The sequence below is a fragment of the Monodon monoceros genome, unplaced genomic scaffold, assembly GCF_005190385.1.
Source record: "Monodon monoceros isolate NGI ecotype Baffin Bay Population unplaced genomic scaffold, NGI_Narwhal_1 Super_Scaffold_8, whole genome shotgun sequence".
Lineage (NCBI taxonomy): Eukaryota > Metazoa > Chordata > Mammalia > Artiodactyla > Monodontidae > Monodon > Monodon monoceros.
In genome coordinates this window covers 62,185,563-62,208,902 of record NW_021703785.1, presented here as the reverse complement: position 1 = coordinate 62,208,902, position 23,340 = coordinate 62,185,563, and the positions used below count along the sequence as shown (strand labels likewise).

At 38.8% G+C, this 23,340-nt stretch overlaps 1 protein-coding gene and 1 long non-coding RNA gene across 7 annotated transcripts in view; one reads left to right on the top strand and one right to left on the bottom strand.

Moving 5' to 3' along the window:
* The window catches only part of TRPC4 (transient receptor potential cation channel subfamily C member 4), a 157,536-nt gene that overhangs the window by 57,706 nt on the left and 76,490 nt on the right, over nucleotides 1-23,340 (bottom strand). The window lies entirely within an intron of this gene.
* The window catches only part of LOC114888106, a 61,066-nt gene that overhangs the window by 475 nt on the left and 37,251 nt on the right, over nucleotides 1-23,340 (top strand). Inside the window, exons 2-3 of the long non-coding RNA XR_003791692.1 lie at nucleotides 6,044-6,175; nucleotides 10,402-10,539. This is a non-coding gene — a long non-coding RNA (uncharacterized LOC114888106). The remainder of the gene's footprint in view (nucleotides 1-6,043; nucleotides 6,176-10,401; nucleotides 10,540-23,340) is intronic.

Here is a 23,340-nt window from a genome sequence, read left to right as displayed (position 1 = left end):
ATTTCTAAGTGGCTACCTAGATGCTTTCTTAAAAATGAAGAGAGATGTGGAGGCAGACAATTATACAGTGTTTTTTTTTTTTAACATCTTTATTGGAGTATAATCGCTTTACATTGTTGTGTTAGTTTCTGCTTTATAACAAAGTGAATCAGCCATACATATACATACATCCCCATATCCCCTCCCTCTTGCATCCACCCTCCCTATCCCACCCCTCTAGGTGGTAACAAAGCACCGAGCTGATCTCCCTGTGCTATGTGGCTGCTTCCCACCAGCTATCTATTTTACATTTGGTAGTGTATATATGCCAATGCTACTCTCTCACTTCGTCCCTGCTTACCCTTCCCCTCCCTGTGTCCTCAAGTCCATTCTCTTTTGAAGGAACCACCACTTGACTGTGGAATCATGGAGGTGAGTAATAGGTGAGAATGGTAGATGGAAAACAGAGGACGGCCTGTTCCTGGTCCTGGCCAGCCCTCAATGGGCTGGTTTTCCAGTCTCTGACGACAGTTACTGCAAGAAGAGTGGCAGTTCAGAAAGCGTGATCCCCTCTTAGTCTCCTGGAGGGAAGCCTACTGAGGACCAAACTCTGCTCTATTATCTGCCATTAGGACAAGTACCCAAGAGAAACAAGAGGCACTACAGGAATGAATACCAGCTGCTCTTTTGAGATGAAAGGATACAGTCACTCTTCTTTCCCCTTTTCTATCCCTTTTCACATAATTTCAAGACCAACTATTTCTGAGAAAATTTTAAAAATAGACTAACCATGATATGTGTGGATAAGAATTTGGAGAAAATGGAACTTTCATACATCAGCCATCAAAATGTAAATGGTTGGACTTCCCTGGTGGCGCAGTGGTTAAGAATCCGCCTGCCAATGCAGGGGACATGGGTTCGAGCCCTGGTCGGGGAAGATCCCACCTGCTGTGGAGCCACGAAGCCCGTGAGCCACAACTACTGAGCTGGCGTGCCACAACTCCTGAAGCCCGCGAGCCTAGAGCCTGTGCTCTGCAACAAGAGAAGCCACCGCAATGAGAAGCCCATGCACCGCAAAGAAGAGTAGCCCCCGCTCACCACAACCAGAGGAAAGCCTGCGCGCAGCAACGAAGACCCAACGCAGCCAAAAATAAATAAACAAACAAGCAAATAAATAAATAATTTAAAAAATGTAAATTGTCAACAACTTTGGAAAACAGTTTGCAGGATTTAAAAAAAAAACTTACACTTACCATATGATGGGCTTATTCCAATTCCAGGCATTTCTCCAAAAGAAAAGAAGGCATATTGCCATACAAATAGTCGCATACAAGTGTCATAGTAGCTTTGTTTTTAATAGCTAAAAACAAGAATAATTCAAATTTCCATCCACCAGTGAATGGATAAACAAAATGTGGTATATCCAGGATGTAACGTACAACATGATAAATATAATTCACATGGCTGCACGTTATGTATGAACATTGTTAAGAGAGTAAATCCTAAGAGTTCTCATCACAAAAATCTTTTTTCTATCTCTTTAATTTGGTATTAGTAGAAGATGATGGATGCTTGCTAAACGTATTGTGGTCATCACTTCATGATGTACATAAGTCAAATTATTATGCTATGCACCTTAAATGTATACAGTGCTGTATGCCAATTATATCTCAATAAAACTGGAAGATACAAACATGGTATATCCATGCTATGGAGGATTATTCAGCAATGAGAAGGAAGGAACTATTGATGTTCACACATGGTTGAATCTCAAAATAATGAAGCTGAATGAAAGAAGCTGGAGGCCAAAAGAGAATATGCTGTATGATTCCAGTGACAGAAGGCAGATCAGCAATTTCCTGAGAAGGGGTGAGCGGGTGTGCAGAGAAAGATCACAGAAGGGCAAAAGGAAACTTACGGGGGTGACGGACACGTTTACTATTTTAATTGCGGTGTTTTCACAGCTGTACACATATTATAAAAAACTTGACACAGTATTCACTTTAAATACGTGCAATTTATTGTGTGTCAATGCTACCTCAATAAAGTGGTTCAAAAATGGCTGCCCTTATTTTGCTGGTGCCAGAAAGCACATTCAGAATGATCTACCTCCAGTCTGTTACCAATCTTACCAAGTTGGCTTCTTTCTCTTGGATTCGTCTCATTTTAATTTCAATTCCACTACCATGAGATATTATCATAACATCAGATATCATTATTTCAGGCTTAAACTAGGAGGAAAAAAAAGGTCTACTTTCTGCCAAAGCCTATTAGCCTCTGAGTTCTTTCTCTAACTAACCTATGTACCATACCGCTGAGATGAAGGGCCTTGCAAAATGCAAATTTAACTGTGTCTCTTTCTCAACTAAAAGTCTGTACTGTCATCTCATAGTCTCCAGGAAAAAGTCCCCAGTTTATGTAAGTCATACCAGGCCCTGAGCTCCTTTACCATAAGACTCCTTTCCTCCACCCTTGCATATTTATACTACAGGCACACAAACCCTTCAGAGTGCTCTGACCGTGTCTGGACCTTTCTTACTGTTGTAGGGCTGCATGTGTGGATACTTTTGCCTGGAATCATCCATCTCCTATTTTCTCAGAGTAAATTCCTGAGTCTTCCAACTCAGCTTCTATTCATCTGATCACTCTTATAGTCAACTGTTCTTTTTCTCGGTACTGATATTGTCCCTTGAACATACACCTACAATTGCACTTCTTCCTCCTATCTCCTGCATTTTAATCACGGGTTGGAGTGAGCTATTTGAGAAGGGTCTGCCATTTTTCATCACTTGATCCTTCGCACCAGTGCCTGGCCCTGAGATGTCAATGGATGTTTACTCAATTGAATTAATTGCTGAACATAGCTCAGGGCTTATGAATCTATTTAATTAGGCACTAACCACTCCTGTAAGTTCCACGGAAAAGCCTGGTTGACATTATTACCCTCAACAATAAGAAGGGCACTTTATATTCTTGTGCTTATTTCCAGAAAATACAACATTAGCTGCCTCTCTTTCTTCTGAATATATGTTAATTAGTCCAGGCAGCTTCCTAGGAAATCCATGGTGTTGCTTGAGTATAGGATGAGAAGGCTGCCTCAGTCTAGGTTAGAGGTCAGTTCTTAGAAAATCTATTGAAAATCAAGTTGTTCTTGGAAAGTACATCTTTACAAGGAGTCCAGAGGCAGAGTATTTCAAGAAGTTTCCAAGGAAATATATTTCAGAGAAATGTAGTTCAATTCCATGAGAATCAGTGAAAGAGGGACGAGAACTTGAAGTGGCGAACATGGTCTTCAGGACTCTGTGATCCTCTTAACAGTGTCTTAAAAAAGATAATAATGGGATTCTTTTCTCTACCCTGCTCTTTTGTGCAATCAGAGGCATGCACGTCTGATGCGTCTGATGAAAAATGTAAGAAAAAAAAGATAAACCAACCTCAAGGAACTCATTTCCTTGACTACAAAACCATTGGTGATGTCCAAACATTGGGAAGAAGTAGCAATGCTGGACTTCTATGCAAAAAAAACCACTGATGTTAAAAATGCATACGGGGGCTTCCCTGGTGGCGCAGTGGTTGAGAGTCCGCCTGCCGATGCAGGGGACACGGGTTCGTGCCCCGGTCCGGGAAGATCCCACATGCCGCGGAGCGGCTGGGCCCGTGAGCCGTGGCCGCTGAGCCTGCGCGTCTGGAGCCTGTGCTCCGCAACGGGAGAGGCCACAACAGTGAGGGGCCCGCGTACTGCAAAAAAAAAAAAAAAAAAAAAAAATGCATACGTACAAACTACAAATTTTTAAAAATCATTTTTAGTCTCTATATGGAGGATATTAACTGTTCACTACTCACAGAGAATTGAAACACTTTAAAAGTAGATTTAAAGTTTTATTCTCCTATGTCCTGAGCATATATCAGACAACATCTATGGATAGGTTAAAGCAAATTGTGTATTTTGACTTGGAATTCTCCATACCCACTATCATTCTGTTCCGCAAGGTAATTATATCCCCAAACTTCGTTTCATCAAGTTGTTAAGCTTCTGTAATACAATCTGTTTGTAAATTAGGGATTGCCTCTAAAAGATTTTCAGTAGTTATCTTTAAATATGACAAGATGTGAACATTTCCTACGCCTGCACCAGTATCCATTCCAACCTTCCCCCACTGCCCCATCCCACCACCCATGCTACCACAATGCGATTCAAGTGGGCCTACGATGGTCATCCAATAACTCTTGTCCTCCTGCTAACCTGGGATGCCCAAAATTGCATACCTCCTTTCCTAGCAGCAGAACCAAGACTGTCCCTCTAGTTCTATTTTTATTTATATATTCATAGCTATACTTAACTAGAAAGGGCCTGATTATGAGATGAAAAGAATTCATACAAATTGACAGCGAATTGCATTCACCTTAATCTTTCATTTGCATTTAAGAAATAATAAAAGATAGTGAATGACAGAAATTTAGGTCCCAGAACTGAAGGAACCTTGCCTTTCTGGCCTGGGCTCTTCCCACCACGTGTCTTTGGTCTGAGTCTTCTGATCTAACTGACCCTGGAGAGGAAGGGCAAGCAGTCAGCATGTCTTCAACCTTCAATGCTGGCGCCCTCTCTATCCTACAGTAGGGATTAGATTTCTTGGTTCAAACAAAGGAGAAGCTTCCAAACTTGTTAGTAAATAGAGTTACAATCTCAGCAAAAATAAAGATAATGATAATTACACAGAATGCCTCTTGTTGGTTATTTTTTTTTTTTTTTTTTTGGTACCTAGACTTTCAGTCAAAAGAAATGAAAGCTATGAGGAGGTTTACAAATGCTCAAGAATTTCTTGTTAAATTCTTCCCTAGAGGTGGAAAGTCCATTTGATGGCAAGCAGAACCTATCTGCTTCATGTCATCTAGACATATTATTGCCAACTCTGAGTAACTATTTAACCACCTCCAAACATTTATGATGCAATTTCTGGTGCATCATGCATATGAGGAAGGTAGTCAAAATGTTTACTTACATTTCTGTCAGAATAATTTTACTTTACCTAAAACATTGTTAAAAGCTGAAGACGGTTTGAATTCTTTTTCCTTTTACTAAAGACCACGATACATATTCTGGACATTTCTGTAGGCACCTCATTCCCTAATCCCAAAAGAATTCAAAATCACAACAGGAATTCAAGAAGGGAATATTTTCATACCTATTCCCAGAATTTAAGAACAGTGAGTAAGGGTCTACAAAACATAATACTTAAATAAGAAGACCTAATTTTCAGTACATCATTTATTTAGTTAGTTGAAAGTTAAAGTCCCCAAAAGTAACAAAGAAACTTCATTTTTCTCTCTCCATATAAATAAATGGCATCCAAGTAATCTCGGCCTTCTCAGTACACTGAAGATAGGTTTCTTATTTAGCAAAGCGCTAGAAAAACTTTTATGACCTACTTTCTTGGGATCGACATAGTCTCACTCTTTCATCTTCAGCATGATAATCTTCTGTTGTGTCTGTACAATTTACGAGTCTGCCCAGAGAAGGAAATGTCCTCCTCCAACTGGAACGATGTCCAAGGCAAAATTTTCCACCCCAGGACACTGTGGAGGCAGAAAACGCCGGGCAGGGAATCATGGGGAGTCTCTTTTGAGACCGTTTTCCACAGTGTCACTGCAGTCTTGGCCTCAAAAGGTGGCTAGATGTTTAAAGATCGAGAATATTTTTGAGTTGGAGATCTGGAACATTCACTCATTATCTAAGAGGTGATAACATCTTCTGGTACTAAATGTCACTGTCCAGACACTGCCCAATACCCAGATTTGAAAGGAATTCAGAACATCACAAGGATCTGCCAATTACATTAGAGAGATGTCAAATACAAAAAGTAAATAAAGAAATAACCCCCCCCAAAAAAACAGATAGGCTTATCCTTGTGAAGAGTATGGAATTAATATTTAACAATAATATTATTGATAATAATCACTGTAGAATTACTATATAAGTGACAAAGGCAAAACTTTGTATGTGAAGCAACTGAAGAGTGAAAAATTACATCCTCTTTCATCATTCACTTTTCCTCCTTTCACATAGATACTCAAGCTCCGGAAATCCTCTGGCCCAAACGCAACATCCTCCTTCAACCACTGCAGTCACCACCCTGTCGTCTTCTTCTCTGGCCAGGACTCATTCTGAGAAAGCGGTCCAGGATCACCCTTCATAGTGGTGGGCTTTCTATATATATTTTTATAACAGTGTCAACTATAATACATAATATTATAGTTAACTCCTTACATCCAATAGAAATTGGTATATTTATCTCTGTATACCTCCATACCAACTTGATACTATTTATTTCTGTATCTATAATGCTTTGCAGACTTTCTGGTACCAAGATGATTCTTGAGACATAGTTTTAGAATGAATGAGTAAATATATGAATGGCAACAGTAGAAAGATTGACTTTATCCACTGCTTTCAAAATTGTGTCTAGGTTATTTTATGGCTTTCATGCTGCTATGTAGCATGGAAGGAGAGGCTGAGTCTAAACATATGGCTGAAGGCTAAAGAAAAAAGGGCAAACAATACAACCTTCCTTCTATAGGAAGTCAAAGGTCTATAGCACAGTATGTAACTGGCTTTTCTACTCTGTCCTAAGAATTAGGAAGAAAATTATTTTCTCAGTAAATAAACATGATCATGATATATGGAAAAGGAACTACTTACTTTAATTCTGTTACAAACTAATTACCGATTTCTAACTCTTGCTGGATTATGAGATTTCTACTCTCCTGGTTTATGTAAACATTGAGATAAGACACTGATCCCTGGCTCATGCATAAGACTTGTGCCTAAGTGTTGATTGTGACTGTATTTTAATAGGCAGTGCTTGAAGAATAAAGTTAATCAAAAAATGCACAAAACTTTTCTTTTTTGGCTACTGGTTTGAGTTTTAGAAGGAGCTTCTTATTTATGTTTTTCAGATTTTGAGAAGATAAGTACTACCCCTACCACCAAGAAAAAAGTAGTTTATAAAATTTTCTCCTCTGGGCTTCCCTGGTGGCGCAGTGGTTGCGAGTCCGCCTGCCGATGCAGGGGACACGGGTTCGTGCCTCAGTCCGGGAAGATCCCACATGCTGCGGAGCGGCTAGGCCCGTGAGCCACGGCCGTTGAGCCTGCACGTCCGGAGCCTGTGCTCCACAACAAGAGAGGCCACAACAGTGAGAGGCCCACATACCGCAAAAAAAAAAAAAAAAAAAATTTTCTCCTTATTTTTCAACTATAGTAGAATTAATTTGATAGCTTTGGTGTGAAAATCATTTGTTTTCGCATCAAAGAGAAGGATATGCTTAGAAATAGAAATACCAGATGAGTATTTCCTAGCAAAATATACTATTCGATGTATACATTCTGCTTATCAGTCATGTTATTTGTCCCATCTCCTGTTAGAAAAATCTTCAGCTGATGGGTAGCCTTCTTTATAGGGCTTGAAATCTGGGATGTATTTGACACTTGGATCCTACTTCAGTTTGGACAAACTACATTTCAAGTGCTTAACTGCCTCATGTAGCTAGTGGCTACGTACTGACAACAGAGGTCTAGTTTTTTCAAATTATAGACTAACAGATAGCTTTTGAAATTTAAAAGAAGAAAAACTCTAAGAGGATCACTGAGTACTGAATGCAGAGAGCAGTAATTTTGTTGTTTCAGCAGCTCTTAATAAAAAGTCTATTCTAGAAGAGAGTGACTGTACCTATTTCCCTGACAGACCTTCTCTCCAAAGGGCGACAAGCAGGTAGTCAACTGTATTTCATGATTTCTGCACATCTTCTCCCCCATCCCCCGGTGCTATGTGGTGCAGAGGATTTGCACTCCTCTCTCCTCTGTATAGTGTCTGTTCCTTGCAGTGCTAAAAAGAGATTGAATAATGCGGCTCAGTAAGATTTCAGAGTAGAGCACCCAGTCACAGACCTCTGTTCTGAGGATCTACTTTGGAGGCAGACAGCCCTGCCTAGGCAACGAGATGGCCTGACGGCTCCCACTCATTTCTCATGGGCACCCGATCAATAAGCAATCCACTGGTGTTAGTTGTTCCTATCTGAACATGTAAATAACACTGGGGTAGTCCAGCCTATCAGTCAGTGCCATCTTTGAAATGTCACATTTTTTATCAGGAAATCAGATTACTTTCCTCCTTGCTAAGATTATCTTTACGAGCATGGGTGGGCTGCTCAGTTTTGATTTGGGAGCACTTCCTCACTGGGTCGGCCTGGGAGAGGTCCTGCCAAAGGGACATTTGGAGGCCCTAAGGGCCCTGGAGGAGGTAAGTCTAGAGATGGGTGACAGGCCAAAATGGATAAGATGGGGACAAATTAACAGACATCTCAAATGTCCGGGATCTTATAACTGTAAATGCCTGGCTTATTATTTATCTGCTTTTATTTCTCAAAGGAGAAAGAAATATGTGAGGTTTGTTTTGTAACATTTATGAGGCACAAGATTGAAAAGTTGGATAAAAAGCAAATACACCAGTTCACATACACACACTCTGTGTCAGACATACCAAGATTTGTCTTTCTTAGAAAGTTAAGTGGAAGGTACTTCAAAAATCATCAAGCCTCACCTCTTGGCTTTACAACCAGGAAACTGAGGTCCAGGGAGGTCAGATGAATTTTCCAGAGCCACAAAACTAGTTAACGGCAGAGGCAAAGGTAGTTCCTTATCAGGTGTGGTGCTGACTGGAATGCAGGGTGAGGGGCAGTAGCTCAGGATTCAAGTCAACCCCCGAATGAAGTCAAAGTTGCAGATCTATAATCCCAGCTCAGTAGTTATAGACTTTGGATAGCGGCAGTGAGATGGTAGCGATCTACCATCACCTTCCATTTTGCATTCTTTTATGTAGACAATGAAAGATATCAAGTCAATAATACTGGTTTAAGCAAGTTCTAAAAATTGAATGAAATAAAACTGAGTGTTCGGTTCCAAAGTACCGGCTTTGCGGTCAAGAGGGCTTTTCATTTCTTTTTCTTAATCTTCTGAGTCCCTGGGATTGTTGCAGATGCCGTTTCTCATGCTCTAGATAACTAATAACCTTGAAAGAAAAAGAATAATCCCTCCAAAGAGAAATGAGTATTTCCACTGCCTAGCCTCTTAAATCTTACTTGATGTTTTCTAAATGGAACTAAAAGAATTTCTCAAAGTTAAAGGATTGAGGGAGAAGAGTCATTTTATGTGGGATGAGATGTAGTAGTTTGGATGTATATAATCAGGGGGAATAAAAGAAGAGAAGCCAGACAGAAGAAAACAAAATCCTTGGGTGCTTTGTTTTGTAGTTTAGCTTTTCTCAGACTTTCCAGACAGGGCAGAAATTCTAGAAGGTCAAGGAGAGGAATCACTTATTGATCCTGAGGGTAAAAGGGGTAATTTTCTCTGCTAAATGAGAGATGTGCTCAGGAAGATGAGAAGATGAATGCAGTAACCAAGCAGTGACCACATTTAATAAGAATCTGTGCATCCCTCACTTCAATTTCAACACTTATATAGGAAGTGTCTGGGTTCATCCCTATGCATCCTTTTCCCTAGCTCCAAGGATTCAAGCAGTCACTGAGAAGTACGATTGTTTTCCCTACGTGTCTATTTCTCACTCTCTCCTCTTACCACTTAGCCCAAGCTACCATCATGTCTTATCTGAAACACTTCAGTTATTTTCCCCACTCTATTCTAAACATGGCACCTAAAGAGATCTTTTCAAATCACACATTTAATCATGCCACTTCCCTGCTTAAAGCCTTTTAAAAACTTCTTGCTGCTTTTAAGATGAAAACACGTCCTTAACGAGGATATGGCTGTTCGGGTTGCTGCCCCACCACTCCACAGGGCTTTGCAAACCGTTCGCCCTATGGTTGTCTGTGCTCCAGTCCCTCTGGTGTCTCCATCCCCACAGAATTGTCCCAGATGATGCTTGCTTGGTCTGCAATGCTATCCATACCCCCAACCCCTGCCCACCCCACACCTGTACCTCTTTATCTCCCATTTCTCATTCAGTCTGTCTGGAACATCTAGACGAGTTCAGACTGCCTGCTGGTGTGGTTATATACCCGCCAATATGCTCCTTCATTATACTTTTCAGAGACTGCCCTCATATACTTATTTGGGTAATTCTTTTTCATATTATTCTCTTCCACTAGACTACTGGGTATATAAGGGCCAGAACTATACTTGTCATACTCACCTCTGCATTTCCGATGCCTAACAATGCCTGGCCTGTGTAGGTGCACCAATAATGTTTGTTTAGTGGATGATAAATAACTACATGTATACATGCATAAAACATGAATGAAAGCAATGTGAGTCTTATCTCTCCTCCCCTAAAATAGTTCTCAGTGTCCTAATGAATTTACAGGAGTCTCACGGCCTGAATGTGGAAGCTCTTGTCTATGCTTAACTTTCAGATTTGTCCACCATCTTCCTGGGACCTACACCTGAATATGGCTGGATGGTATAGTGTGAGCCACCTGACGTCAAAGCTGAGAGAGACATGCCATTTGCAGGCTAGACATGCATATCACCGGTGCCAATATACAGACAAGGTAAATCCTTTTAGCTAGGGTTGAATAAGGAGCAAATGAATACAGAAATCTTTCGTTTCATAGATAATAATAATGTGGTACTATATTAAGTGTGTAGGCTCCAGAACCAGAAAGACCTGTCTTTAAAATGAAGATTATACAAATAGCGGCCATGTTTTTTGAAGAATAAAATGAAACAGAGTCTAAGAAGTGCTTATCATAGTACCAGGTGCAAAAATATGATTACTTCTTTCCTTTCTCTTGTCTTCCCTTACCTATGCACATGTCTGCATTGAGGCATTACAAAGCTCAAAGCAATTTGCAAGTATTTCTGTATTCACTTGCAACTCTGCAAAGAGAGAAGTGGGTTTACTAAATTGGATCATGTGTTACTTACTCCAGGCATTGCATTTGACCTTATAATAAATTATTATTCACTGGATCATAACATCATAGGCAGTTTTGACACAAAAAACTCCTGAGAAATCTGCTGATTGAAATGTGATCTTGGTAATTATTCAGAATTGGCAAATATGAGAAACTGTCTATCTTTCTTCTCCTATAACTGTATATGGAGGTTTGACAGTGACCGGAATTGAATTGTTGACTAGGAACTATCCTTGCCAACCTATGAACGACACAGCAAATGACTCAGAGGAACTGTGGGAATGTGCCTTGGCGTCCCGATCCTTCTCAGGAGCCAAGGTCAAGCCCTAGGCTTCCTGTTAATTTTTTACATATAGGCTTATGGCGTGTTCTTAAGAACTTCTAGACTTGACAAACCTTTGCTGGAATTAAACATATTGTTTTTATATGTTTGTGTGTATTTTTAAGATTAAGAAGAACATGAAAACATTTTTTCTCTTTTAGCTGCAAATCAAAAGCAGAGAACAAATACTATGAAAAACAAATTTTAATTTTTTTTTCTAAGAGAAAGTACCTTCTGTGTTTGCTGTGACTTCTTGTATAGTCTCCTAGATGAGGCAATTGTTGGGCTATCACTTTACCCTAAAGGTCTACGGAGATTTTACATATTAAAAAAATATAAGAATTACAAGTAGGAAGATGAACAAGTTCATTAAAGAGTGGGTACTTCCTGATATGGGAGAAAAAGAACTGGAAAGAAGTTAAATTGGTGAATGTATTCGATTATGTTAGTAGTTTTCCTAAGGAGTGTAGAGATACATTTCTATGTTACTACTAAAAATTCCTAGCAAAGCCTCTAAGTCACTCAATTTAAACTAAATTTTCAATTAAATTTTAAATCCTAAAATTACAAATCCATTCTCTTCAAGCTATTCATTTAAATGTATACTTCTACTTCATACCAGCATTCTTCAAGCAAGGATCTCTTTACCGTACACTTGCCAACAAGGAATGGTTCATGAACCATGCTTACGGTTTACTGGCTTTGAGTTTCTAGCCAAGTTTTATATAAGAAAACTTCAAAACTGATTTATTCTTTTTCAAAATAAAGTTGAACTCTGAACCTATATAGCGTATTTAAAAAGTGATTGATATGAACTCTGAATCTATCTAGCATATCCAGGAAGTAGTTAATACTCTGTGTATGTGGTGGGATGTGTGTGTGGGGTTTACCCTGAGGACTTTAAAGACATTACTGGTGAAATATAAACTTTGATTCTTAAATATTTTTGACATGAAAAGTCAGATAAACAGATCTTAAAAAAACACAGTCTCTCTACTTAAGAGCTATTTTTAATTGTTACACATCTCAACAAGCATGCTATTTTTAAACTAGGAAGCTGGAAAAAAATTATTTTTAAATTGTCCTCTGTGAGTTTATTTTCCTCATAGCTGTTTCTCTTGGGTACATCTAAGTTTTGTGGGGTTTTTAAAAAATTATTTTTAGGTTCATATGGAAGACTACAGTAAGAGAGAATGGTAAAATATAGACTCAATAGACAGAATATATGTTTATACACAGATGTACACTTTAACTCTGACATGGTGATGTATGGTAATGGTAAAATAAAACATATAGGTGGGAAAAAATCAGAACTAGGCTGCTCAGTAGATAAAAGCTTATTTCTATGATAATATTTCATATTCACCATGTTTTTCAGGGAGCTATAAGAGAGAGACATAGGTTCCGGAACAATTTTCAAAATTGTTAATAGAATTTCCTCCTCACCAGTGAATTACCACAATTTAGAGATTTAAGATAGTTTATACCGGAGTCTTTCACAAAAAAATGAACAGCTAATAGATGAAAGTGTCAGAAAATAGTTTTAGAACAGAGTACTACTTCTGTTTTACAAAGTATTTAAATATTTATTTTAAATACTATTGGTTCATTACTATTACGTTAAAAGATAGTAAAATAGTTCAGATTTAAGATGTTTCCCATCATAATGAAATATAAAGCAGTGTCACTAATATAAAGACTCACAAAGGCTTAAAGAAAGGGTTTCTAAACATATGATCAGTTGTCTTAAAAAATATGGTTAACATCTTGTATTTTGTTGGTATTCTTTTTTTCTGAGTTATTGTTTTCCAATAACATCATTGCAATAAGAGAAAGAATAATGCGAAAGCAAATAATACATTCATTCAGATTAATTCAACAAATATGTTTAGCCATCTATCAGAATCTAGGTTGTATTCTAAAATCTAAGATTTTGCAATGAACACAAATGAAAAACTGTCTTGGTGTAGTTTCCTTTCTGTCAGAGGAAATAGGCAACAAAACAAACCAAAAAAATGACACATAATACAGAAGTATGTGATACAGTTAATAAAATAGTAAGAACTTGGTTTTCAGACTCAGCACTGTAAAGATTTTGGCTGTGTTCAGAGTGAAATTTGAGAGCCACTGGAAAGTTTTAGATAGAGAACAGTGAGCAATGAAATTCCATGTCTGATGCTTCAGTTCAGAGGCAGGGACAGATCCGAGAGATATTATGAAGAAAAATTCAACAAAAGTTGGTTATTGGACATGAGGCATAATGGAGAGAAAACACTCATGTTTCTTATATTGATATTTATGAGTTAGTGTAGGTTGCATTTAGGTAGCAATAAAGACTTAATTTTAGAAATTAACATTATAGTTGACATTGTAGATGTTGTGAGCATGTTGGAACAGGGATGGAAAATATATTTTATCTCGCATGCCAACACAAGTTTATTAGTAATGGGGGCCTGAGCAGGAGTCTGAGACTAAATTAGAATTCAGAGGAAACATGTATCTTGTCCAGTATCCCTAATAGCCATGGGTGAGTTTAAGTTCTGGTATGGCTGAAGATTTTCCTTATATACTGTCGTGAGCTAACCTGTGTTCAAGATGCTTAAGATTCGTATGTTAAAATCCTAAACTGCAGTAACTCAAAATATGACTGTTTGGAGACAGTGTTTTCAAAGAAGTAATAAAGTTAAATGAGGTAAGAGGGGAGACCATGTGAAGGCAGAGAGAGAAGACAGTCATCTACAAGCCAAGGAGAGATGTCTCAAAAACACCCCAGTTTTGTTGACAGTTTGATCTCAGACTTCTAGCCTCCAGAGTTTGTGAGAAAATTAAGTTGTTTTTACCATCTGTAGTACATTGTTATGGCAGCCCTAGCAGACTAATACATAGACCAACCCTCTTGAAAATGAACTATAACTTTTATAAAATACCATGAAAAACTAGCCTACAGTTCTGAAAAGTGAAAAAAAAAATACAGACAGATTCTGGAAGAGTCAAAACTTGGAAGAAAGGACCAGGAAAGTGAAGTGGGTCTATCTGTCTATCATCTATCTATCATATATTTATCACCACTGTGGTATAATATGGAGTGGCAAAGACTTTGAACAAATCTGAATTATTCTAGCCTGAAGAAATAGATGATAGTGTCTAGGGCAACCAGAGCTGATGGAAATTGAAGAGCAAATTCCAGAAAGGAGAGAACCAGGGATTAGGATTCCTAAATTCTGTGTAGAACCCTGAACTATGCATGTGTAGGGCAGACTGCAGACTGCCTCACTAAAGTGGCTGGACGAAGAACTGACATAAGATTTAAGGAAATTGGTTTCTAAATTAAAAAAAAAAACAGTTAAATGATCATAACAGAATCTAGAGTCTTCACAATACAACTTTCACAATATCCAGGATACAGTGCAAGATTTCTCCATATAAAAAGAACCAAGGAAATGTGACCCATTCTCAAGAGAAAAGACAATCAGTGAAGGCTGACCCCTGGATAATTCACATGGCAAACTAGCAGACAAGGACTTTAGAGCACCTATTGTTAATCTGCTCCAGAAGGCAAAGAAATATATGGTCAAAATAAATAAAAACATAAATCTCAGCAGAGAAAGAGAAACTATATAAAAGCCAAGTGGAAAGCCTAGAGCTGAAAAATAAAATATCTAAAATTTAAAAATATTACTGAATGGACATTACAGTAAAATGGAGATGACAGAGGAAAGAGTAAGTCAGTGTGATGAAAGATCAATAGAAATTATCCCATCCGAAGAAAAAAAAAGAAAAAAAATGAAAGGAATGAATACAACCTCAAGAATCTGTGGAACAATATCAAAAGGTATCATTGAAGCCTCAGAAGAATAAGAGAAAGAGGATGAGTCAGCAAAAGGATATTTGAAGATAACAGCCTACATTTTCCCCACATTGGTGAAGGAAATCAATTTACAGATTTAAGAAGCTCAGAAAACCTCAAACAGGATAAAAATGGAGAAAACCATGCTAGGGTACATAATATTCAAATTTCTAAAAAGTAAAAAATAATAAGGCGATCTTAAAAGTTGCCTGAAAAAAAAGGCACATTACATAGAGGGAAACAGCAATTAAAATTATTGCTGCCTTTTCATCAGAAATTATGGAGGCCAATAAAAAGCCTGAAAGAGAAAGGCAAAAACTGTCAATGCAGAAGTCTATAATCGGCAAAAACCTTCTTCAAGGATGAAGGAGAAACAAAGACATTTTCACATAAAAGAAAACCAGGAATATCAGTTGGTAAATATGCTAAAGAGAATTCTTCTGGTTGAAAGGAAATGATTCCACAGGAAAACTCAGATCATCAGGAAGGAATGAAAAACATAAAAGGCAAATAGATAAAAAAACAATTTTTTTTCTGATGATTTAAACAATGTACATGCCAATATTTAAGGCAAAAATTAAAACACTGTCTTGTGAGGTTTGTAATGTATGGAATGTTTATGTAACTAGAGCATAAAGGTCAGTTGTATGGGGTAAATGAGCCTGTTCTGGGGCAAAGCTTCTACATTTTACATGAAATTATACAATATGAACTCTAAATAGATGGTGAAAAATTAAAGGCATTGTAGTAGACCTAAGAATGGCCCCCCAAAGATGCCCACATCCTAAGTCCCAGAACTTGTAAATATGTTATGTTCCACGGCAAGGACGATGGTTATTAAGATCGCTAATCAGCTAACCTTAAAACTGGGAGATTATCCGGGATTATCCAGAGGGGCCCAATGTAGTCAGAGGGTCTTTAAAAGATGAAAAATGGAGGTAGAAGAGGAGGCCAGAGTGATGCTCATGGGGAGGACTAAACCTTTTGCTATTGCTGACCTTAGAGATACAAAAAGACGGTCATGAGCCACAGAATGTGGAAAGCCTCTGGAAACTGGAAACGGCAAGGAAACTGGAAACGGCAAGGAAACTGAGTCTCAACTGGAGCTTCCAGAATGAATGAGGCTTGCCAATACTCAGTATTAGCCCATGAGACCTGTGTCAGATTTGACATATAGAACTGTACATAAGACATCTGTGGTGTTTTGAGCTACTATACAAGCAGCAAGAGAACACTAATAAAGGTATATATTGCAATTCTTAAAGCAGCCACTAAAACACAATGCAAGTATCTACCACGGATCTTAGGAGGAAAGAGGATTCCAGATACGAGCCATTCCTGATAGAAAGCTGATTCTGTTCTTGGCCTTGGGCTTGACAAGCTGAGCAATAAGGCTGTTATTTTCTTCTTCTCAAAGAAGTTGAATAATGTCACAGTATTAAGGCATTCAATCTGACGCATCATATTTATGGAGGCGTCCTCAAGCCCTGAGACGGTTATGACTATGTTTTCCAACACTTCTTTCTACCTGGAGTGGTTATTGGGTTGCTTAGTATGAAATTGATTAAAATAAATAAATATAAAAAGGCAGCTGAATCAGCACTCTCCAGAACTGACAGCTGGAAGTCTGATCCTGAGAAGAGAGACTGCAAAACTATGTAAAGGGCAGATTTCTGCCATACTTTTATATAGGCCTAAATAGCTATTCATATCAGCATTTTAAAAAATCCTAAACTTACAACTAGATCATAAGAGTACAGTAACTGAGGTTCATTCCAAAGCTCTGAATTATAAAGAAAAGTTTATGTTCTGTGAATTTTGTTTAAAAAAGAGATAATACATAACATTGTACATTTTCAGCCAATGATTCTCATATGAACTGATGATATTTTAAACAAAAAAAATGTTGCCACTTAAAATTCCACTATATGGAATGTTATTAGCATTATTTTTATATCTCTCCATTCTCCAGTATGCTTGGATAACAGACTTTCTTGCATATTCACTCATTGCCCTTTCCGAAATGGGTTGCCAAGATTTTCAGACACCCAAGACACACAGTCACCACACAGAAGCTAGATTTCTGGCCTTATCTCAAAGCCAAGGCTGCTTATGTGTCCTGGGATATTGATTATTTTTCCTTAACAGAAAAAACCTGCAAAACTCAAAACTCTGCCTCTGCAGCCAAAGACCCAGCCAGAGTTGTATTAGCAACTGGTGGTCCATGAAGAAATGATAAAACAGTAAACAAAAACAGAATGGAAAAACATGAGAAGGTACACAGGAAAGACAAAAAATAAAAAGGTTCAATACAACAATATCTCAGTTATATGTTAATAGCTGTTACAGCTTCCTGGCACCTAAACTGTAATCACACGGTCAATGCTGTGTGTGTAATATTTTCAACAATGCTTGTTTGAACAGATAAAAGTCAATTTGTATAAGGAATAAAGATGGAAATTTATCGATATTATTAAAAGCATTTTATTTTATTAAAAATTCATTCTTAAAATAATTCAAAGCAAACTCATACAAAACAATTGTATTTTTGGTATGTTTGCCTAAATATTATTTAAGTAGTGTCTCCCCTTCCCCACTCCCAAGGGAGCTGTCTACTGGTTTTGTCTCTCCTTGTAGAATTTACCAGTGTCATTAACATAGGGGGGCAATCAACAGAAATTACACACAAAGTTTTGTTACTTTCTTCTCACCAATGATCAAGTTATTGTGCCACACAAAATCCTTTAGAAGGACTACTAACAAGGTATTATAAAAATCCATCGACTGGCAGAAAAAAACATTTGTTGAGCTCATATACCACATGCCGGTGCCATCACAGATGCTGACTATAGCAAAAAAAAAAAGAGCACAGTTCTTGGCTTCAGGAGCTCACAGTCTTATGAAGGGGAAAGAAATGTAAAAAGGAAATTATAAAGTGGTAAATGTGCATGCTCCAGACATAGAAGAGGGAGTGCAAACCCAGCCTGAGAGAGCAAATGTGGGACCTTTCTGAAGCCGAGGCTTAACATCTTGAACAGGGGGTAGGATCTAGCCAGAGGTAATGGTTGTATTTCAAGGTAATAAAATAACAAGAAAGTTTACAGAGGTAACGTTCACAGATCACAGCACAGGAGAGGAAATAATAGCAATCTGGAATTGCTGAGCATACAGCAAAAGTCAGGAAGGGGTGAGAGATGAGTCTGGGCAGGAAGTCAGCACCCAGATATCATCTATCCTGTTGAGGAGACTGGGTTTTACTTTATGGGATCTACAAAGTAAAGGATAGGAAACCAGGTTACAGTTTTAAAATAACATAATAGAGCAGCATTATTCACAGTAGCCAAGAGGTGGAAACTGCCCAAATGTCCATCAATAGATTAATAGATAAACAGAATGTGGTATATACATACAGTGAAATATTATTCATACAATGTATATACAGCGTATACATACAGTGAAATACATGCAGGGATGAAACTTTGATACATGCACAACATGGGTAAACCTGAAGATACCATGCAAGTGAAATAAGCCAGACACAAAAGGACAGAGAGTATATGATTCCACTTATATAAGGAATCTAGATGAGTCAAACTCATAGAGACAGAAAGCAGGATGGTTGTTGCCAGGTGCAGGGGAGAGGGGTGAATGTGGACTTACTGTTTAATGGGTAAAGTGTTTCAGTTTGGGAAGGTGAAAAAGTTTTGGAGATGGATGATGGTGATGGTTATACCACAATATGAATATACTTAAAAAATTAAAAATTTTACTGTGGGGAATGTTTACATATTAAAAATTCTGAAGTGTGGTGTGATTTTGGATGGAATGAGATTGGAGCCACGGATGCAGGGAAACTGGGTGAGACACACTAGTCTAAGACTTCATTAAAGAGGGCAGGAGGAGTAAGGCTGGAAGGGAGGAAATAATTTGGGAAATAGTAGGGAATATAATGGGCAATAAGATGGGCAGGCTCTGGTGGTTTACAAGAACCTCAATGATCTACGCTGTAAAACTTACTGGTTCAAAACAACAATGTATATTCAATATTTCACAATTTTGTGCATGCCTTAGTCAGTTCAGGCTGTTCTAACAAAGTACTATAGACTGGTGGCTTAAACAAGAAACATTTACTTCTCACAGTTCTGGAGGCCAGAAAGTCTAAGATCAAGATGCTACAGATTTGTTGTCTGGTGAGGGCCTGTCTTCTTGCTGTGTCCTCACATGGTAGTAAGAGGATTAGAGATGTCTCTGGGGTCTCTTGTATAAGGGCACTGATCCTTTTCATGAGGGCTCCATCCTCTTGACCTAATCACCTGCCAAACGCCCCACTTCCAAATATCATCATATTGGGGGTTAGGTGTCAACAGATGAATTTTAGGGGGACACAACATTCAGTCCATAACAGTGGAACAGGAATTTGGGCAGGACTCAGCTGGTTGATTCTTCTGTTTCACATGGCATCAATAGAAGTTACTCAGCAGTATCCAGCTAGAGGATGGCCTGGTGTGGGAGTGTAAAGAAGGTCCAAGTTCACTTCTCTTGTAAGTCTTGTCACTGGAGTGAAGGGTTGGAAGGCTGGGCTCAGGTGCGACAATCAGCAAGAGTGTGTACCCACGGCCTCTCCGGTGTGATGGCCTTTTTAGGACAGTCAGACTTCTCACACGGCACCTCAGCGCTGCCAGACAGCATAAGTGGAAGCTGCAAGACTTCTTACAACCAAGCCTTGGATGTTACAGAAAGTCACTTCTCTTGCATTCTATTGGTTCAGGCAGGTAGCCAAGGCAGGCTCTGATCGAGGAGAAGGGTAATTAGATGGCATCTCTCAATTGAAGCCATCTTTAATCTACCACATCAAACTTTGGGAGGTGATGCATATAAAATAATCAAGGATGAGTCTCAGATTTCTAGCATAAGTAACTGGGAAGGCCTTATACTCGAACAGAGACGACAGAAGAAAGCCAGGCTTAAAGGGGAAGATAATGAGTTCATCTCTGGGAAACAGCAGTTTGAGAAAATAATAAAGATTATATGGATTTATGTATTTAAACCATGATTAAATTTCACAGATTTTAGGAAAGCCATGAGCCTTAGGATTGCTGATCCCTTTACAACCTATTCTTTGTCATTTTCTCTAATCTCAGCTCCTGCCACTCCTCTAATTTATGATCATTTATTTAGCACTCCTATGTCCTAAGCACTATTCCAAGCACTAGACTTTCACTGATAATGAAGTCAGACAAGATAACAGATATAGGTGAAGAAAGACAGATAAAAACCATTAAACACACAAATAAACAGAATCTTTTCGGGCTGTGATAAAGGCCATTGTAACAACATTGTGATGTAAAGAGAATGCCTGGGAATAAAGGGTGAAGGAAGAGGACAGTGATTAGGTGGGTATTCTGGATGTTTGCTGGGAAGGTGATAATATGAACTGAGACCTGATACAGAAGCCATCCATGAGTGCCAGGCAGAGTGAAAGGCCAAAGCAGGGGCCACAGGGTGGGAATGAGGGCAGAAAGAACGAAGGGATTCTTTACAACTCCTAGAGGAAAACATAGGCAGAACACTCTTTGCCATAAATCACAGCAATATTTTTTTGGATGCATCTCCTACAGTAATGGAAATAAAAGCAAAAATAAACAAATGGGATCTCATTAAACTTAAAAGCTTTTGTACAGCAAAGGAAGCCATAAACAAAACAAAAAGACAATCTACAGAATGGGAGAAAATATTTCCAAACAATGTGACCGACAAGGACTTATTTCCAAAATATACAAACAGCTCATAACAGGTCAATGTCAAAAAAAACAAACAAAAAAACAACCCAATCAAAAACGGGCAGAAGACCTAAACAGATATTTCTCCAAAGAAGACATACAGATGACCAAGAGGCACATGAAAAGATGCTCAACATCACTAATTATCGGAGAAATGCAAATGAAAACTATAATGAGGTATCACCTCACACCAGTCAGAATGGCCATCATTAAAAAGTTTACAAACAATAAATGCTGGAGAGGGTGTGGAAATAAGGGAACCCTCTTGCACTGTTGGTGGGAATGCAAACTGGTGCAGCCACTATGGGGAACAGTACGGAGGTTCCTCAAAAAACTAAAAATAGAGCTACCATATGATCCAGCAGTCACACTCCTGGGCATATATCAGACAAAACTATAGTTTGAAAAGACACATGCACCCCAATGTGCATAGCAGCAGTATTTACAATAGCCAGGTCATGGAAGCAACCTAAATGTCCATTGACAGAGGAATGGATAAGAAGATGTGGTACATATATACAATGGAATACTACTCAGCCATAAAAAAGAATGAACTCATGCCATTTGCAGCAACACGGATGGACCTAGCGATGATCATACTGACTGAAGTAAGTCAGACCGAGAAAGACAAATATCACGTGATATCACTTAGTGTGGAACCAAAAAACGTGACACAAATGAACTTATTTACAAAATAGAAACAGACCCACAGACATAAAAATCAAATTTATGGTTACTAAAGGGGAAGGGGGAAGGTATAAATCAGTAGTCTGGGATTAGCAGGTTCACACTACTATATATAAAATAAAAAATAAGAACCTACCGTATAACACAGGAAACTATATTTAATATCCTGTAATAACCTATAATGGAAAAGAATCTGAAAAAGCATATATAAAGAATACATATATAAAAGAATATATATGTATAACAGAATCACTTTGCTGTACCCTTGAAACTAACACATTATAAATCAAATATACTCCAATTTTTAAAAATGAATCAGATGGACCTTAATTTAAAAAAATAATAATGAAGGGATTCTCCATCCTCCATCCTCTTTTTTGCCTCCCTGCGTCTGTACATGGTGTTTCTTCCCGTAATGACTTTTTGTAACTTCTCTGCCTGGATGACTCCTGGTTTTCCATGGAAACTCAATTAAGCCACTTTTTCTTCAGGAAGTCTCCCCTAAAACCTTCAGACCAAATTAGGAGGCATTTTCCTGGGCTCCAGGAAGGCAGCTCTGCCACAGCCTCTGTAACCCGCACTATGACAGTTGTGTTGACTTTTCTTCCATCCCTAATAATCTGGTAGTTGTTTGAGGGTAAGGCATTTGTCTTTGATTTCAGCATCACCAGCAAGTAGCAAATAGTAAAGGCTCTTTTTTTTTTTTTTTTTTTGCGGTATGCGGGCCTCTCACTGCTGTGGCCTCTCCCGTTGCGGAGCACAGGCTCCGGACACGCAGGCTCAGCGGCCATGGCTCACAGGCCCAGCCGCTCCGCGGCATGTGGGATCTTCCCGGACCAGGGCACGAACCCGTGTCCCCTGCATCGGCAGGCGGACTCTCAACCACTGCACCACCAGGGAAGCCCTAAAGGCTCTCTTAAATAAGTGAGTGAAGGGGCTAATAAGGAAGGAGGACAGGGAGGGAAGGAGGAAAGAAAATGAGGAAAACATCGTAAATGAGGAAGGTAGCATGTAAAATGTTAGTGCCATCTAGCTACAAAGGAATTTTTAGCTTATAGTCAGCATTTTCTGCTTGATTAAGTACTGCAGTACACACACACACACGCACACACACGAACTTCATTGTATTACCTAAGCAAGAATAAAATTCTAGACTCTAGGATACTTCTGGAAGAAATCCAAACCTGGCCTAGGGCTTGCTGATTTCTCATTTTTCTGTCCTCTGTCTCTGGCGTGGAATGGACACCCTGCAAGCACATGTGGACTTGCACTTGGAGAGACAAAGAGCAGCTCTTGCCCAGAGCTCCCTAAGCCAATCCACTAGGTTCCTCATATGTTTACTTCATAGCAGCTGCCAACAAGATTTCCAGCTCCCCCCATGCCCTTATATTAGAGGAGAATGTGGCAAAGGATGAAAAGTTGTTCTGGGCTGCATGTTTCAGAGCCACCTGGGGAAAATCACTGAGCCCAGAGAATGCCATGGAGAAAAACAGCAATGGTGCCCCACATTTAAAACTGAAGTCGTGTTTTGGAATGAGGAAAAGCAGGCCTTCTTACAACATGCAGGGAGCTTGCAACGGGGCAGATGAAGGTAAAAACCATAAAGGAAACAGGTCTTAGTATTTTCGTATTTTTCTGTGGCAGCAGAGGGCATGCCACTGAGTACTCCCTAAAGCTGAAGGGGAAAAGGGAACGGAGTGTGACCCAAAGAATAAAAATATGACCTTATGGGATTGCTTTCCCAGTTCTATATTACCTAGAAGCAATCTGTAAACACGCAGCTTTTGAATTCAGCTTCA